We start from the raw sequence: 19689 nt of genomic DNA on the forward strand, positions 1-19689 counted from the left end.
ACACACACACATAGTCATTCTGTGGCAGAACTAGTGAAGACTTACTTGTCAGGGCTCATTCACGTGGGACAGAGGGCCACACACAGCCTGACCAACCAGAGAACATGCATCTTAGCAGCGACTTTGGAATGTAAGTAGGAATAAAGGACTCAGATTTTATATATTCTAGGTCTGAACTGGGGTACTGAACCTGTATATCTGGATCTTCTAATAGATCATAAAACCTGGGCCATCTACCACCAGTCCACCCTGTTTCCACGCAGCTTGCAGTGTGGGCTTCTCAGTGGGAAGGTCCCCACAGTGAGCAGCAGCACCTCCCTCCACCCCCCATGCCTGCCCGGAAACTGCAGGAGCAGGAATCACCACTCTCCTCTTGCCCATCCTCCTCCATGCCCAGAATCTCAAGGCTCCCAAGAAGTTAAAAACAGGTTCATCATCTTAAAAGGGTTAGAAATCCTTAATCTTGACCAAAAATCCTTTCCATCATCAACAGCACAATGCCAATGCCCTCTCCTTAGAGCCTATAGACATTTCTAGAAAGAACGGCACCAGATCCTAACCCCAAACTAAGGTTTCTATCACTAGGCAAGCACAACAATCTACTGAGCCTTGAACATCAAGGAATTCCACTATGTAATAAATTCAGACATTACTTCTCTGTTGCATCAATTAAGAAATTCTTAAAAGTCCAAACATATACTGGGCATAATCAGTAAGAAATAAAGGCAAGAAACTTTGAATATTTTCTAGTTATAGGCATGTCACTATAAAAACGATTGGCTCTAGCCTAATACATGAGCTGTTATTATTAAATTCTATACTTTCAATGTGAAAACACTGTGCTGTACCTCGGGCATAGATTTTAAAACATTCATGATTAAGAAATGTAGGGCAGCTTTATAAATACTGAATACCTTATATTTAAGCGTTAGGTCTCTATTCTCATGAAGTCTTTTTTTCTGGAGCATCATCCACTCCTTGCCCTCTGAACCCAGAAGACATTTCCTGCCTGCATCCTTCTTCCGGAATTCTGTCTCGAATTGTTTACACACTGCTATTTATATCCTGCATTTATTTGTTCAAAAGAAAAATTGCTTGAAACCCTCGACAGGCTAAGCATTGTACTGGGCACTGGTGACACGACGTGAACAAGGTCCCCACCCCTTCGGAGCTTATGTTACAAAGAAGCTCTAGTGTGGATAAGAGAGCCCATATTGCTCAGGGCAAGCAATGCCAGCTTTATTTTCCCCTCCAGCTTTATCGAGGTCTAATTAACAAATAAATTCATAAGATATTTAAAGTGTACAAATAAATTCATAAGATATTTAAAGTGTACAATGTGATAATTTGATGCACATATACATTGTGAAAGGATTCCCCCATCCAGTTAGTAAATTTTTTCATCATCTCACAAATTTACTTTTCTTTTGGTAAAAGCATTTAAATTCTACTCTTAGCAAACTTCAATTATACAATACAGTGTTATCGACCATAGTCACCATGTTACACATTAGATCCTCAGGCCTTATTCACCTTGTAGCTAAAAGTTTGTCTCCTTTACCAACCTTTCCCCAATTCCTACCCCATCCCCTGCCCCCTCCCCAAACATTTTTCTGCTCTCTGTGTCTATGAGGTAGGCAGTATTTGTCTTTCCTGACTTGCTTATTTCACTTAGCGTAATGCCCTCCAGGCTCACGCATGTTGTCACAAATGTCAAAGTCTCAGTGGCTTGACACAAAAGAAGTTCGTTTCTTGCTCGCACAGCGTCCAGTGCAGACATGTAGCACAGAGGGTTCTACCGGGTCATTCAGGGACCCAAGCTTTCTTCACGTGGTGGTGGGGGACCTGGGGCTCAGAGAAGGGGGCTAGCTCCTCTGCACCAAGTTGGCTGGCTTGAGAAGAGTGAGAGACTCTCCCATAGGAGTTCTATTGGGGTCAGGACTAGAAGTAGTCAACACATCACTTCCGCACACTTTCAACTACAAAACGCAGGCCCATGGCCACACCTAACTCCAAGGGAGGCTGAGAAACAGTCTAGCTACATGCCCAAGAGGCAAAAGAAATGGGCTTTGATGAATACACAGTGTTGTCTGCTGTAAGAGAAGAGAGAAAATTCTAGCATGTTTAACAAATAAAGAGTTGATAAATCGAGTAGGGCTGTGACTGGGGTGAGGTGGGCCAGGATCCTATGGCGCAAAATGCACGAGTTGCTCACTCTCAGGCGTGGGCAAGTACACTCCTTAGATTTGTGCCATAGGCCCCCCCTCCTCCCCGTCCCCTTCCTGGCCCTGATTGACAGTTTAACTGCAGAAAATAGAGAGAGAGAGAGAAATTCACTGTTTCAGATACAGTTATCAGGAAAGAAGCCTCTCATGAAAAGGCTGAGGAAAGTTTTCTAGACAGACAAACACCAGCAGATGCAGAGATCCTCAGACAGGAATGAGTTTAGAGTGTTTGAGAAACAGAAAGAGCCCAATAGGTCTGAGATAACAAATGAGAGTTGGAGAAATAGGCAGGGACCAGGCCACAGGGCAAGGAGTTTGGATTTTTTTTTCAGGTATAATGGAAACCCACTGAAGCACTTAAGTGGCAGCATCAAATGCTCTGACCTTTGTTTTACAGGCAGTCAGTCTGGTTGCCACGCGAAGAATGGATCACAGGGAGATCAGTTGGAAGGCTACCGATGTGGTCTAGGAAGGAGATGGTGATGACCTGATCTACAAAATGGCAATAGACTTAAGGAGAAGAAGAGGGATTCAAAATATACTGCAGAAATAGAAAATATAGAAATAACACATGTTGGGGCCAGCCCCGTGGCCAAGTGGTTAAGATCACGCGCTCCGCTGTAGGCGGCCCAGGGTTTCGTTGGTTCCGATCCTGGGCACAGATATGGCACGGCTCATCAAGCCACGCTGAGGCGGCATCCCACATGCCACAACTAGAAGGACCCACAACTAAAATATACAACTATGTACCGGGGGGCTTTGGGTATAAAAAAGTAAAAAATTTAAAAATTAAAAAAGAAAAAAGAAATAACACATGTTGCTGAAAAAACAAGGAATAAAGCTTTAAGCAAGTAAGTGGCAAGCAATGTTATATGGAGCCAGGGAAAAAAAGGAGAACGTTCTCTCTCTCTTTTTAAATAGCGAGCTTCTTCGCTATAAGGTCCTTCTTTCTATTCTCGACAAGAATAATCCAACAAGATATTAAAAAGAAAAAGAAATTACCAAAGACTCAAGGCAATACACATACCATCTCCCACCTACAGAATAAGAATCAGTACAATGTTCTGGAGAACAATCAGCAATGAGGTCAAAAGCCTCATCTTTCCATCTTGGTGGTTAAGAGCATGGCTCAAACACCTAGATTGAAATTCTGGCTCTACCACTTACTAGTTCTGTGTCCATGGGCAAATTACTTACCTTTCTGCGCCTCAGATTCTTCATCTATAAAGTGGGGAGAAAAATAGAGCCTCAAGGTCATTTGAGAACTAAATCAGACAATATGTAGCCTAAAGAACTACGCTTAGCACATGGTAAATGTTCAATAAATGTAATGAGTAGAGTATATTAATTGTTGTATCTAGTTCTGTGAATGATTCCTAAGGAAAAATGATGTGGGAAAAGATGTACAAGGATGTTCACAGCAGCATTACTCATTATGCTTAAAATACTGAAATGTTTAACAGTCCAACAATAAGGAAATTGATTTTAAAATTTCATGGTGAACCATAATTTATGATGCAGACATTATAAATAATGTCATTATAATAGTTAATATATGCTTATAACATATTAAGCTTTAAAATCTTATGTTTATGTAGAAGGGGAGGAAACATCTGGAAAGAAAAACCAGATGTTAACAGTGGTTATCACTGAGTGGAAAGATAATTGGTAGTTTTGTTTTCTTCATTGTGTTGTTCTCTATTTTCCAAATTTTAAACAATGAATAAACGTTGGGTTTATATTCATTAAAAAATTCCTTAGTGGCTTTTTTTTAACCAACTACTTATATGAACACAATGTAAAGTCTTTACCATTTGCTTCCAAGATAAAACACCTAAATGTTTCAACAATATGAAAGTTTATTACCAAAGTAACCTTCAAAACCAAATGAAAGAAAAATGGGGTATGAACAACATGAACACCTAGCCCCAATTACTGGATATAGCTCACTTGTTTTCTTACTTAAAAACATACAAGTTGAAGGGAAAAACTTCATTCTCAAGAATCTTCCATTTGCATTCCCAGTGCTGTTTCCCTAGCTTGCAATGTAACCAGTTTCTTCAGTTCACAATACTTTTTGTTCTTGTAAAAATACTGGGAAGGCACTTTTAACTCCTAAGAAAAGTACACATCTACAGTGTTGTATTTCTCCAGCAACAGTTTTGTTTTTGTGAGCCACATACCAAATGTGTTTATATTCAAAATTTCTAACATGCTCTTTAATCCTATCGACATTTGTGTAAATTTTCAACTTCACTAAAAAATAAAATTATTAAATGTATGTGTTATAGGTATTTTTCAATGGGTAATACAAAAACTATACCAATGTAATTGATTAGCAGCAATGAGCTAAGTTTTTAAATGAATAAAGGAAAGATTTCTGTAATTAGAAAGAGCCAGCCATAGCCTGTATGTAGAAAACTTTTTTTTCCACAATTTCACTGCCTCTTACCCACTGAACACACATATTCTCTAGACCCTTTCTTCATAAGCCTGAAAGTTAAAGGTTGTACAGCAAAAAAGAAAAAAAGGGCACGTCATCGATGGGCTTGGAGAGCACATTCTAAGTGGCTAGCTGCCGTTCAGGTCAAGCTTCGGGGAAAATGTAATCCTCCTCAGGTGACATTACTTGTAGTCTACAACATCCAGTTGATCTCCTCAAATATTTTCCTTCCTCTCCTTTCTAAGCCTTCCGGGGAGTGTTTAAGTAGCACAAAGTACTGTTTTTCTACCCAATGAGCCTCAGATTACACCAGGCTGAAGCTACTGTATGTTCACTCAGAAGCTTTTCTGAAAGCTGTTAACAGAAAACACTAACAGAAGATGTCTAATAGAACTCAGGTTTTCAGAAGGTTTGCATTTCATTCCTGTTAGCAGAAGCCAAGAAGATTTTTTTGATGTCATTCTACCACCACTGTTTCAGTAAGCAGAAACTGTTGGAAGCCTTCACCTCTTCCATCTGACAGGCAACGGCTTGACACAAATCAAAGCATTTTATTCACTTGTAGTGAAGTCGATCCACCAGCCTACTGTACACGCATCAATTCCTTACTCTGAATATCGGCAATTAAAGGGGAAGAATAAAGAGTACTGCCTGCTTTCCCTATAAGAACTTTGATTCATAATAACAAAATACTATGGTTGAAAAGAAAAAAGAAATTTATAGAAGAATCAGCTAAGAAATGTGGAAGGAATAATAAAACTAGAAAAAAAAAATCCCTATTTTACAACTCTTAATGAAACTGGTGATTCAAAGATCACCAATGGAAGAAAACGTTACATAAAAGGTTAAGGGGAAAGTTAAAATGCAAGGATTGGCCTCTTACCACATAACCCACTGATTAATCTTAGCATCACTAAAAATGGCAAGTTAGTTGTGTGCTTCCTGATGTGATGTCATGTGAGGCACACAGCACTACCTGTGAAGTGTTCTAGCCGAAAGAGTTGGATCTGAATCTAATCAAACCTTCAAGGAGAGATTATAGTTTACAGAAAAAGTGGAGGATAGAGAAACAAGTCAAATGACCCCTATAAGGGAGCAAATGGAAAAATCCAGAATGTCAGGCATTCTACTGAAAACTGACCTGGTTTCTTCAATAAGCCAATGGCATGGGAAAACGGGTGGAAAGGAAGTACTGGACCTTCAAAACAAAGGGACATCCCAACCAAGTGCAATGAGTGGGTGTTACTTGAATGCTGATTCATACATACCAGCTGTATAAAGACATTTTTGAGGCAAATGACAGCATTTGTTTACATACTGATGAAGATGTGTTACCAAGGAATAACCAATTTTCTCAGGCATACTAATGACATTGTGGTTTAGCAACAAAATGTCCATCTTTGTAAGAAATACATTCAGAAACATGTAGGGTGAAATGACATAATGTCTAGGATTTGCTTTATAACAATAAAAAGTAAAAAAGATGAAGAAAATGTGGCACAATCTCAATATTTGCTCAATCTTGATGATAGGTATATGAGGACTCATGCTATCCTCTCTGCCTTTATGTATGTTTGAAAATTTTCAAATTTAAAATGTGACATTTTAAAATGTTCTTACTAGCCCTTTACATATAGCACACAAGTATGAATTGATTGGCAATGCCAATATTAGATGCTACTCAAATTCAGAGGGAACTATTTGAAGATACCACTGACACCCGAAGCAAAGTACAGCAGACAATACTGAGATCACCGTAACGTTCTATAAAGGATGCTGACGGCCCTTGGAAGACAGTAAACTTCAGCAGGAAACCAGTTGAACACTGAGACAGCAATTTGATTCACGGATTTATTTGAAAAATAAACACTTTCAGGTGATGCTTTAGATTTGTGCAGTTTCACAGAACTTCAAGGGCAGGAAGGAAATTGAGTCCTCCTAGCCCAAACTCTATACACTTATAAACCACATCGAAAGCATCCCCAACCCCAGGGCCACTGTGTGCACAAGTCCAGGGGGTGCCACTAACATCATACTTTATGTCCAGTACACCGTCTGTGTGGCTATATGCAATGGTCCTATCCCTACTAATCATTTTACTTCTATTACCACTACTTCTTTTACTACTACTTATTGTTATTATTATAGTATAATAATAATACTTCTTCCACAGAGTTGTTACAAAAATAAAATGACAATTTAAAGAACATACAGGGTCTGACACAGGTTATGACTTACTATGGGTTGAACTGTGTTCCCGAAAAAGACACGTTGAAGTTCTAATCCCCAGTACCTGGGAATGTGACTTATTTGGAAATAGGATCTTTGCAATAGGTAAAGTTAACATGAGGTCATTAGAGTGGGCCATAAGCCAATATAACTAGTAAGAGAAGAGAGACCAATACAGAGGGAAGATAGCCATATAAAGATGGAGGCAAAGATTGGAGTTAGGCTGCCACTAGCTAAAGAACACCTGGGGCTACCAGCAGCTGGAAGAGATGAGGATCCTCCCCTACAGTCTCAGAGGGAGCATGGACCAGCTGACACCTTGATTTTGGACTTATAGCCTCCAGAACTGTAATAAAATTAATTTTTGTTGTTTTAACCCACCAAGTTATTGGTACTTCATTATAGTAGCCCTAGGAAATCAATACAGTATTACAACTTATGCTGCCAATGCCCTTCTGAAAGTAATGACATCTAGAACAGAACACTGCTGGGGACTTTCACCGCCTCTTTTGGTTTTTGTTTTTTTTTTGTGTGTGTGTGTTTTTTTTTTTTTTTTGGTGAGGAAGATTGGCCCTGAGCTAATATCTGTCGCCAATCTTATGTATTTTTTTTCCCCTCAAAGCCCCAGTACATAGTTGTATATCCTAGTCACAAGTCATTCCAGTTCATCTATGTGGGATGCCACCACAGCATGGCTTGATGGGTGGTGTGTAGGTCCGCACCTAGGATCCGAACTGGCAAACTCCAGACCGCCGAAGTGGAGAATGCAAACTTAACCACTCGGCCATGGGGCCAGCCCCTATCTGCCTCATTCCTGAATCTAGGTAAATATTTCTCTTGACACAGCCAATTTCTTTTTTGCAAGTATATCACATCATAATCTCAGAGTGAGTCAAAAATCAGTAAAAACCCCATTGTCTCCAACATCCTATTCTTCCCTAATTGTTTCTTTGATCTTAAGAGCTGAACTACATTTTTACTGTTTAGATCTTCGTAAATTCATCCGGTCATTCCCAGCTATTGAAATATTTTTGTAACCAGTCAACCAACATTTTAAATGTCCTATTCGACTTCACATTATGCAAAAGTGTGGTTGGCGTGCCATCTGTCTTCAAGCAAATCATCAACAAAATATTGCCTCAAACAAGACTGAAAAGGGAGTCCTTTACTACATCAGAGGCTTCCCTTAAAATGGGCATTAGTCCATTACTAACCACTCTCTGTCAAAAGTAATTCAAGTAAGATGACATACCTACATTTCTCTGTCTTATACAGAAGGACTTAAGCCTATTATGTCTTCATAAGTGCAAATTATTATTAATGAATTTTTTTCAAAGACTTATCTTACAGCCTACTAACCCCCTTAAAGAAAGCAAAATATCCATATGGCATAACCCATGGTGTTTACAGTTATATTGAAATCTCAGATTTTCTTACAATAAAATGTTCTAGAAATTGACATCATGGCCATGTAAGAATTGAGAAATGTCTTCTTCCTCTTTTAGGAATTCAGAGTAGGCTTCAATATCTATGGAATTATTTCTTAGTGAAGTTTAGAATGATGACTCAGAGGCACATGATGGAGAATCTAAAGCAATTTTTGTAGTCCTCTATTTAGGAAAGCAAGAGTCTTATTTGATTATGAATAGTTATCAATAAAAATTTCTATTTAAATATCTATCAGATGCCAGACGCATTACAGATGTGCTCTTTGTGGCTCTTACACTGTGAATGGTCCTCAGAGGTCCCTCTAGACTCAAAACAGTCACTGGCTTTACAATACTCTTAAGAGATACTTTCCGCTGTTGGAAAAAGGTAATTTCCAAACATTCAGGGCTTCAAGAAAGGGTCTCTTTCATTAACGGGTAGTTTCCGAAATATAAGCTGTAATCCTGCTCCCTCTGAACTTCCTTCATTTTGCCTCAATCCAAAAGCTAGAATAAATCACATCCTTCTCCCATGTAACAGGCCTCAAGTCTTAGAAACAAGTGATTTTGTTCCTGCTCTTCTCCTTTCTAGGTCCAGCCTCTCCCATTTCTTCAAACTTTTCTCTTGGAATTCACCACAAAGATAACTACTTGAAGCTTGTCAAAACCTTTAGAACAGTTATTATTCACTTAAGTCACTTCCAAATCAAAATTATGTTGAGGTCACTCATAGCAGCTTCAGTATAAGGAAACAAATTGCACCAAATTCATAATTTTGGACAATCAAGTTCCAAGGGACAATTTCCAAGCCCTAGATCAATTTTCAGGATAGTATTCTTTAAAGGAGGGACAAAAAAATCTTTCATAACTGACAGGATTCAGTCAAGAATCATATCAGCCACTGCACGACTTATGACTACCAGGAGTGGTGTGAATGGCTTCCCTAACTCCACAACAAACTAACCTCAACCCACTAATCGTGCTTCTGGGAACCACCGCTGTCCACTATCAAACAACATTTGGTTTTTCAAATTACTTAGTCTCCTGACCCTAACAAAATTTCTCTAGTATACTCAGCTGGTGGAAGCAGAGTGAGCACAAAGTTTCTTCCACCAGTAGAAGGAATGCTATGGGTAGGACAGCCCTGATTTCTCTCAAGGCACTAGACAGATGTCTAGATCCCTGGACAACTAGAAAATTTTAAGCTAGTTTGCTCACTCCAATCACCCAACGTACAGCTGTTCTCTTCCACTTCCTCATATCTACTCAGAAAAGCCCAGAACTAACACCCAAGAGTCCCTCAAAATTCTCCTATAAACCCGATCCTTAGACACACATACAAACACACGCTTCCAAAGAGAGTGAACCTCTAAAACATCATCAGAAGCAAGTGTCAAAAATTAGTATTAATTTTAACAAAGTATTCTTCCACCTACAAGAACTGCCCAGAGGACATGACAAGTCAAAGACCAGGACTGCCTTAATTTAATTGATATCTAGGGATGGTAACCTGGGAGCCCCAAGTGCAATTCTTCTCAATCTACTGGGCTGACAAGGGTTTCTCATTCAATGCAGAGTCCTTAAAGCTCACTGGCAGTGGAGGAGCTGAGAACAAATACCACAGTTACACCAAAGGGCTATTTTTGGGGGGATGTGATGGGCACAGAATATGTCACTTGGTCACAGGAATATACACCCCACTATGACTCAACTAAATTGCAACCTGGTCTTAAAAAAAGAAGACAAGAGCAGTGTGATAAACTAAATATGCAGGTTAATGATGATATAGCATAAATCCCTCAACATTAAAAAGCTACAAGAAAGGGTCATTAAAACACAGAATGTAAGGTGAACAAGGAGTGGCCAGAGAATTTTTAAATTTTATGTCAGACTTTATTACATGAAGGGGAAAGAGAATTTTTTTTTTCATTTTTTTTTTTTAGGTAAGGAAGACTTACCCTGAGCTAATTTTTTTTTTTTCTTTTTTTGCCCTCTTTAGGAAGATTAGCCCTGAGCTAACATCTGTGCCAATCTTCCTCCACTTTGTATGTGGGTTGCCTCCACAGCACGGCTGAGAGTGGAGTAGGTCCACGCCTGGGATTTGAACCCATGAATTGGGCCACCACAGTGAGTGCACAGAACCTTAATCACTCGGCCATGGAGCTGGCCCCAGAAAGAGAAGCTTCTTGAAAAAATTAACCTTTGGATTTTCAAAATAAGATCAGACGATTTTTACCATTCTCAAAGGGGTACAATGTGAGAGATGCATTGAAAGAGATGGGTCTCCCCATAAAGATTAAAGAATGTGGCAAACAATTAATTGGGAAATATTAATTTGGAGTCATTTGGGCAACTCCGAACTTTACTAGTTGCTTGAATTTTTAGGCAACTACTTTGTGGAAAACATTCTTTTTTTAAAAAAAAAAAAAAAAAACCTAATGTTTTCCAAAGTCACTGTAGAAGCTGGACTCCACCTTCAGGTTAATGCACACTCTAGCTTTAATATCTGCCTCACAGATATTAAAACTGTGAGTTTGGTTAAGTTTGCCTTTTGGTGAGAAGGTCTTATCAAAAGGAATTTAGGGACCAAAACCAGAAGTGCTGAGTAAGACTGAAAACTCTCTTTATCCATTCCTTTTTCCCTCCCTCTGTGAGGACATCAAGATGATCACAGCATCAATCTTACTGGAGAGAGCAGAGCAGGTTGCCACCTGAACCAAAGGGGCAAAGCAAAGTAAGCACAAATCCCACAGAACTTCAGAAGACAAAGCACAAGGAAAAGAATGCAGAGTGTGCCCTCTATCGGTCTGCGCGTTTTAATTGCCAAGTGGCTGGTTGGCAAGTTGTACTCAGCAATAAGTGAGAGAGACTAAGGCCATCCTGGGAGAAAAATTTTAAAATGTGCTGACCCAGTAGCAAGGATCTAGCCGAAGCCCACTTGGCCAGAACTGAAGAGTGCTCAGCCTGGTTCTGCCCAGTCTGTGAACCAGCAGCATGATACATACAAGTCACATCAATGCCAGCACCATGTCATCAGCTGGAAAATTCCAACAGTGATTTTTAAAAACTCTGTCATACTGTTTTGTTAATGAGATAAAAATTAGACCATGTGAGAAGGGAGTTTTAACAAAACGGCTTATTTTGTGTATTTTGTACTTTTATAAATTTTTTAGGGGGACGGAGAATTTAACAACTATTGTCTTTGAGTAAGGGATTATTAGCCAAGTAATTATTTACTGAAATAAATCTTGATAGTGTTTCCAGTGTGTCCTTATATTGGTAAGTATATGCACGGCACATGGCTGGAAACGCACACACGGAAAATAAACTTCTGGAAAACAAATGTTTACATCAATTTGAAGCAGCCATTTGACATCATGCTAATTAAGGTCTACCTCCTATTTCTTTAACCAATGCTTCTTAGCCTGCTAAAGGAAAGATGAACCATGGCCACTTCAAGACTTCAGTGAAAGCTCTAGATGCTCTCTCTACACCTTGAAAAGAAACAGAAAAGGTTTTAATTCTAACCTCAGGGGACTCACAAAAACCCTGACCCCATCTCCAGACTCCAAGTTAAGAAACCCTGCTCAAAAGAAATGTGCTATGCAAGTTAAACTGTTTTATAAGTGCTCTTAATATCCTTCAGCAGGTGATGAAAATTGAAAGGTTTTAAATAAATTGTAAAGGCTTTCCCCAAGCAACTAGATAAGGAGGAAAGCTACCTATAATTAGTTTCTCTATGGTTTAAGAGTAAATAATAAGTAATAAATAATATTTAGTAGAGTAACCAATTGGGGTTAGAGAAGAGCTGATTGTGTTACGATGGTACTACGTGTGTATACATAAAATACATAATACACACACATACAAACACATATGTTGACACACACACATGCATGAGCACACCCCCACAGACACACATATTTGTTCTGGCTACTGGAGTGCCAGAAATAAAAGAGGTTCCTATAATTAATATACAAGAATAATGACAAAAAATAACAATGATCATAAAATTTAGCAATACAAGCATGCAAATTTTTACCAGATCACGTTTACAGTCCTACATCTCTGTTACTCCACCCACTCGGCCTTGAGTTACTTAATACTTACTTCATTAGCATAATTATGAGTTGTAGGAAGTTCTCAGGCTCAATAAACGTCTGTGGTTCAAAGAACTTTTGAATGGGTTCAAAGGTGATTTCTTTCTTTTTTTAAATGAATATTTATGTTGTAAGTGTACTGGGTACAGGAAAAGCCAGTGAATTCAGGAGGGTTGGATTCTAGTTCTAGCTTTTTTCCACTTAACTGTTGGTTTTTAAAATCATACATTTCAGGAAGCAGCTCACCTTCTTTATAAGTCAAACCAGTCTCACCTCCTTCAAAGGGTAGTGAAGATAGCATGTGCTCTCCTGGAATGCACTATACAAAAAACTCTGTCGTCTATTCACCCCTACAGAAGAACTTGTTCTAAAATACACACACACACGTCTGTGTCTCTCATAGGTATGTCTACATAACTATATTACACTAAAGTCATAAACATAAGAACGTAGATTGTTTTCCTGCACTAATTTATCTGGTATTAATATGATTGCCTTTTAAGAAGGTAAACACCACTCTGTTTTCCTCTAAATGACTATTCATAGGGGCAAAGTGTTTTGGGATGGAAATCCCTTATTGACCCCTTCTCTGGAAGGCATATTTTTAAAATACAGGTTACCTCCCCCTCCACCGAGTTTCCCCTACCCTACCCCAAACTTACCTGCCATTTGGGATACTCTATGACTCAAATAATAAACAGGGATATGGCCACACAAGCAGGCACTCGTGGACTCTGAAATTCTGAAGATTATCAGAAGAAACTTCAGAATGAAGATGGGGCTGGGGATGCTTTTATACCTCATTGTTTTTTGTTTGTCTTTAAACTCTAAAGAAGAAGAGTAAATATTGAGACTACACTTATATCTAATCATTCATTCAGACTTCAACTATGTGCAAAGAACTTCCAATTTAAAAAAAAAAGAAGAAAGAAAGAAACATTTCTAAGTTACCAAAATTACATTAAGGACAAACAACAAAATCTCACAGTCAATGACTTTTTGTTCAGCCACAACTTGTGGACGAAGCTCTCTATTAGACCTGGTTTGGGGAGTATTAAGATGAATACACCAAAGTTCGGCCCTAGAGAAGATTAAAATATAGTAATGATGAGACATGTGGCAAAGTAACCAGAGTAAAGGGGAAAATAAGGGTTCTTTAAGAGTAGCACATAAAGCTGAGAAAACCATGCTTTAGAAAAAAGGTGGAAAATTTCAGGAAGGCTTCATAGAGGCAGTGACATTTTAGCTGGGTACCACCACATGCTCGACAACACAAAAACATGATTTTCTTGGAAACAAAGTAATCTGGTAGAGTTTAAGCATATATCACTTTCAGAGTGGTGGAAGGTTGGAAACAGACTGTGGTCAGATGGTGGGGAACCCGTAAAAATGGCTTGTGTTTATTCTGCAGTCAATATGGAGACCTGAGAGGTTTGAGGCTTATTAGTAGAGAAGTAACATGATCAGATCTGTGGTTGAGAAAAATTCAACGCAGCAGCATTGTAAAGGATGGAGCGAGGAAGAGGTGGATGCCGAGGGATGAGGCATCACTAAGGATCTGAGGTGGGAAATACCTTGGGGAATGGAAAGGATGGGGTGGATATCAACATTTCTGAGGTAGACTCACCAAGACTGACTGAATCAATAAACGAGGCAATAGAAAAGTGAAAGACTACAGTCAGGCTTACCGTCTTGACACACAGAAACCCCATGAACAGAAGTAAGGAGCACAAGTAGAGAAACACATTTGGGAGAAGGCATAGAAGAGGAAATGAGCTGTCAAGTTTGAGTGTGCACGGAATGGAATATCCATATATGAGGGTGCATGGAATATCTATCCATATGGCAGCAGTTGGGAAATCAGAGAGTAACATAATCTGAAGCTCAAAAAAAAAAAAAAAATGGGGGCTAGAGATGAATGCCTTCATGTGGAAATAACAGTTGAAGATATAGGGGTGGGGAAAATTTGCCAGAGGGAAAAAGGCAAAGAAATGCTAGTGTACATCTACTCCGAGTGAGGGGACCAAGGAAGAGAAATTGGCACATTATGGGCAAAACTAGAGTGTGGTGTCACTAGCCAAAGGACGAGACTTCCTTTGGAAAGACTGGTATCTCCAGAGGAACGAGTGACAGAGGGCTGTAATCATGTTGGTGAAGTCAGCAGTGATAAGAAGATTGAGTACAGATGACCACTAAGAAAAACCTTTCAGTAAAACGGCGGCTATAGAAGCCAGATTATAACAGACTGAAGAGTGAATGAAACAGGACTACTAAGCAAGAGAAGAAGGGAAGGGTAGAAGTGAAGAAAAAGTAGAGATTAGAAGGAAATGTGAGGAAAAAGGAAATTACAAATTTTAAGAGGAGGACAACAGAATGCTTGAAGAGAGGGTGGCCAATACAGAAAGATCCTAGAGAACAACAGGTGGAGAGTGGGCCTTGGAAAGAATAAAAACACTCTATCGTTACTCATTCCTTCTCTTCCTCCTCCTCCTTCTCACCCTCTTAACTGTCCCCTGTCCTGTTCAGTCACCCTGAGAGAAAGATGAAAAGGAGAACCGGGAAAGATGAAGGAAAATCCTTTTTAGTTACAAAAACCCAACTCTCCATAATCATACCATCCCCACCTCCTCTCCACATACACCCACACATCTATATACACACACATATATAAATCTATGTATATATACCTTCCCTATCTTATATAATTGTATCTATTATATATGCACTTTAGTTCTAGTTAGTATCTTCCATATTTATTTCAGTTAAAATTATGACAATTTATGAATATGGACATGCAACACTGTATCTACCTAATGGTCAATCCTCGATTGCTGCAGATAATGCGAAAAAATAATAACCATCATGACATTCTGAAAAAAAAATAGGAAATTTAAAGCTTTATTTTCATCCCAGAGCTTACTACCACCTTGTAGCAGAGTGGTTATCAAGTGTTATATCAAATGAGTTGTCATCTATTTCTTGGACTTTGGAGGAGTGTTTATTTCCAGGAGGGAAAAAAGTGGTTTAAAAGGCAGTCAGTGGAAGGAAAGTAGTAAAAAGTAGCCTAGATAATCCATAAACTGGCCAGTTACAGTCTCTGAATAAATCAAGAGGTCATTTTGCATTAAGAACTAGAAGTGTCATTTCCAACTTGTGATTTCTGCAACTACTGGATTCTACTCAAGCTGGATTCATAAGCTGATAAAGGAAGCCAGAATTAAATGGAGGCCTGGGGGAACATCACCTATTCTGAATCACTTCCAAATTTCAGCTGTTGGTTGGGGCACGGCAACTTTCTGATCTCTGTGCACTGGTAAGATATTGGCCAGAAAAACTCAAGTATTCTGTGAGAAAAGCAGCCCATTAAAAGAGAGAGAACAAAAGGAAAAAAAAGAACATATTTACGCTGTAAAGTTAACCATCATGTGAGCTTTTCTGAAATACTCTGGAACTTAAAAAAGCAAGTAAACAAAATGTATTTTGAAGCTTTTTCATTTAAGCACAGGTTAATACATTCCAAGTGCCATTTTGTATTTCGGATGAATACTGTGAGAAATAAGTACTTGTGACACCAAATATCTCCAAATTTCTTTGTTAAATCTTTAGAAATACAAATTAATTTAGCCCTATAAGGTTTAAGAGAAAATATTTTTTACCAACCTCAGTTGCCAGAAATACACCACACCATTTACGATACACACTTCAGTTTCTTGGAAGAAGCCAAATCTAATCTTAAGAAAATGAGATGTTATGGAGGAAGGAGAAGCTGAGACTACAGTATGGAAAAGGCTGCAGCAGGAAACACTTGTCATACTATGCCCCTGCCATCAGACCACCAGAAACACCGATTACACGTCTGGGAGCCTTGCTGCTTCTAAAGAGTTTTATCAAGAAAGTTTCATAAATGCCTGGTTAAAATGTGACTGGGCATATAAACAGAAAGAACGAGACATAAAACTAAGTCACTACATACCAAGCTCAAGAAATCCCAGAAGACCATAATAAAGTTATGATTTGTCTATCCACCTTTCAGTTATTCAGCCTGAAATGTGGCTTACAACCGTTCCAAAACCTAAAATGAATCACATAACCCAGTTTACCATACAATAAATCACAAGAGGTCCCGAGACAGATACAGGCAGTAGGGTTAAAAGTAGCTAACAATGACTATGCTTTTGAAGGAGAAGAGCAGGTGAAGGGGCCAAATGAGCTGGGACTGTTACCAAGCAGACAAAATGTGAGCTGTCAATTAGCCTTTCAAAACCTCGGCATGTCTCTCCTCTACAAGACATTCATTCTCAGTGTTGTGTGTGTGCCTAACTAATTAAAAATTATTGCTGCCAGGCTCTATTAGTCATTATGAAATACATTTTTGTCCTATGATTTTGTTTTCTAAATAATGGGAAGAAACGGCAGTAGGTGTTGTTTACGATGGTCCCCCCATACAAAGTTTTGTCCAAAAGTAGGCAAGGTCGACACTCTATTCTCTCAATCCTCTGGCTATATTTTGAAATAAAACATAGAGTTAAATGATATATTTGGTCTTTATTCCAGACTGGATGCAATTGATTTTAACAGACTAAATTATCTGATTTCTGCCAAGAATTTTATTTCATTAAGAAAATGATATTATAGAGCATCTGAGATCATAGAGCAGACTAAACATAATGCCAAAGGAGTTCTGAGAATGCGCCACAGTGAAGGTTTGATTATTTGCAGATGGAATATGAAAAAAAGAAAAAGAATCAGATCCCAGGCATTAGCCTAACCAATCCTGGTATCACAGCTGCCTACACAGTAACACAAAGCCAAAAAAATAACTGCGCTTCTAAGCCACAACACCTTTTTTTAAGGCACTAATCACTTTTCTTCCTAGAAAGTAATATTTAACCGCCACTACCCAAAACAAAGGGGAAAGGGGAAATGTTGGTACCACAATAGGCTCTAAGCCTGTCAAGTGTCACTGCTGACATGATTTGGCTAGTAGTCAAGCATTCACCAAGGAACTAATTTAAATCAATCTCCTTTGGGAAAGCCAATTGTTTGGTATGCGCAACAATTGGTGTAGGATCAATCAGTGGACATGAGATCAATTAAAACCAGCTTAAGTTTGTGAAGAGGGACAATTCACACAACCTGAGTTAGATCTCTATTCATTTCAATACTCACAATGCAATCCTTAAGCTTCCTTGCAAAGCAGAAAAGCTACTATCACCCTACACTGTCTAGCCAGCCCTTTAAGTAGTTCCACTTTTAATTAAAAACACAGTACACCCTTTGTTGGCACAGATAGTGTGGTCACTTTTAAGGACCGCGGTTATTTTAGCCAGAAACCTGGGATTTTGGAAGGGACATCTGTTAAGAAAGGGGGGAAAAAACCCTCACTTTGATAGAATTATCTTTTTCTTTACAACCTTACCAATTTACAAGTACTTGAAAGCATTTGAATTTTATTAAATTCAAAGGTTGGTTTGGAAAAAATTGCGCACTTTGGAACTGGGTTTCTAAATGTCAGCACTTGGGGATGTGGAGGGTAATTGCTATGAGATTTTGCTAAAGCAGCTTTGAAAATAAATAGATACCTAAGAAAGCATAGGCAGAGATGGCATTGAGAGTTGGCATTGCGGAGAAAGCATGCAGTATCGCTTCTGGCCGCAGGAGTGCTGTAACGTCATTCTCGACCAAATAGCATCTTCGCGTTAAGTTCTACTAAAACAATATGCTTGATTCTTCCCCAACCACAATGGGACAGGCAGTGTTGATCAGAAAGACATCACTGAATTAGTAAGTCATCTAATAAACAAGAACTCGGCAAAGGGTTTTGGATATTTCTATATTATGCAAAACCTGGAGCACTTTAGTTTTTTCAACTAAATAAATTGCAACTTCTGCTTATAAGGGGGAGGAAAGCCTCTCCAAACACTTTTGACCACAGTGTAATCAAAAGTTGCCAGTCCTACAGAATACCTGGAAAGAAAATACTGGGGTGGAGAAAGGAGCCAGTGGGGATGGGAGGTGAAGGAGGAGACGGAAGGAGACTTTTCCAAGACTAATACCAATATCGATCTTTCATGGCCTCTGGGAAGAAATTTCTCCCTAGTATTTTTATGCGGAATAACCTCTGAAAGTAAGCATTTTCCAAATGTCAGAAATGAAAGAGTGAGAGAAAGGGGTATCCTACTTATAAGCCACAGGTGCCTAGCAGGGCTCCTGAAGTCGCACGCGACCAGTTATCTCTAGTGCAGCCCGTGGGCCCGCCAACCCCCAGCCCTGCCCATAGGTGAAAACAGTTTAACGATGTCCTAAAAACCTATGAAAAATTAGGGCTCGAAAGGCTCTCTCCAAAATCTGGGCGCAGAACCTGGAGATTCCACAAAATGAATTATAAACAAGTCACATCACAGGTGGTGTGAGGCATTTATATCCCAGAAAAATCAAGATGTGTTAACCTCAAGATGAACGCTTAACTGCGCGAAACTCCAGATTTCTGGAAGACGACATAGCTCTCGGGGACTGCTGTGCACTTTCCCGGCGCAGTAAAGCAGGGGTGGGTACGTGTGTGTTGGAGGTTGTGTTTATTCCCCAGAAGACTTAATTGTGTTTAACAGCTTTTCCCCTAAAATGCAGTTGGATTAGCTGCCACAGCAGGACTCAGACAGAAATACGCACAGGCGCACACTAAATCTGCAGGAAAGCCAGCTCTCTGAAACCTTTCTGGAGGCTTCCCCTCGCCTTTCCCGCAGTGCGCAAGCGATGGAGAGGGCGGGAGCGGTTAAGAAGCCGCAAGTGAATTTCATTAAGAACACAAACCTCTCTCAGAAACAGCTGCTTTTGAGGGAAGTAAATGGAGAAAGCAAACTCTGGCCTGTCCCCAAAACATCACTCTGCAGGCGAGCGCTCCCCAGAAACGCTGCACACGAGTTACTGCTCAATGTAGAAAGTTCAGCAAGTCATCCCATTTAGTCTTAAGTTCCAGAAAAATGGATCAGTGTTGCCCTTTCCTAGAAATGCAAGTCCTCCACCTCGACTTGATACCCTTTCCCAGCTAGCTCGTTCCCTCTCTCACGCGCGCACACTCACATACACAGTGCGCGCGCGCTGCTAGGTTGCGTCCAAAGCGATGTGAGGTCAGGATTTGGGGAGCACGTGGGTGGGGAAGATAGAGCCAGATGAGCTTCAGGCGAAGCGATTAAGAGAACAAAAAAGAAAGACGGAGAACAAGAAAAATGGATGCCAGATAAGAAATGAGACCGAAAGAGAGACGA

The 19689-nt window shown here is 39.5% G+C and overlaps 1 protein-coding gene across 3 annotated transcripts in view; it reads right to left on the reverse strand.

Moving 5' to 3' along the window:
• Positions 1-19689, reverse strand: part of RSPO2 (R-spondin 2) — a 148540-nt gene that overhangs the window by 127382 nt on the left and 1469 nt on the right. The window lies entirely within an intron of this gene.

The sequence above is a fragment of the Equus caballus genome, chromosome 9 (genome assembly GCF_041296265.1).
Source record: "Equus caballus isolate H_3958 breed thoroughbred chromosome 9, TB-T2T, whole genome shotgun sequence".
Taxonomy (NCBI): Eukaryota; Metazoa; Chordata; class Mammalia; order Perissodactyla; family Equidae; genus Equus; species Equus caballus.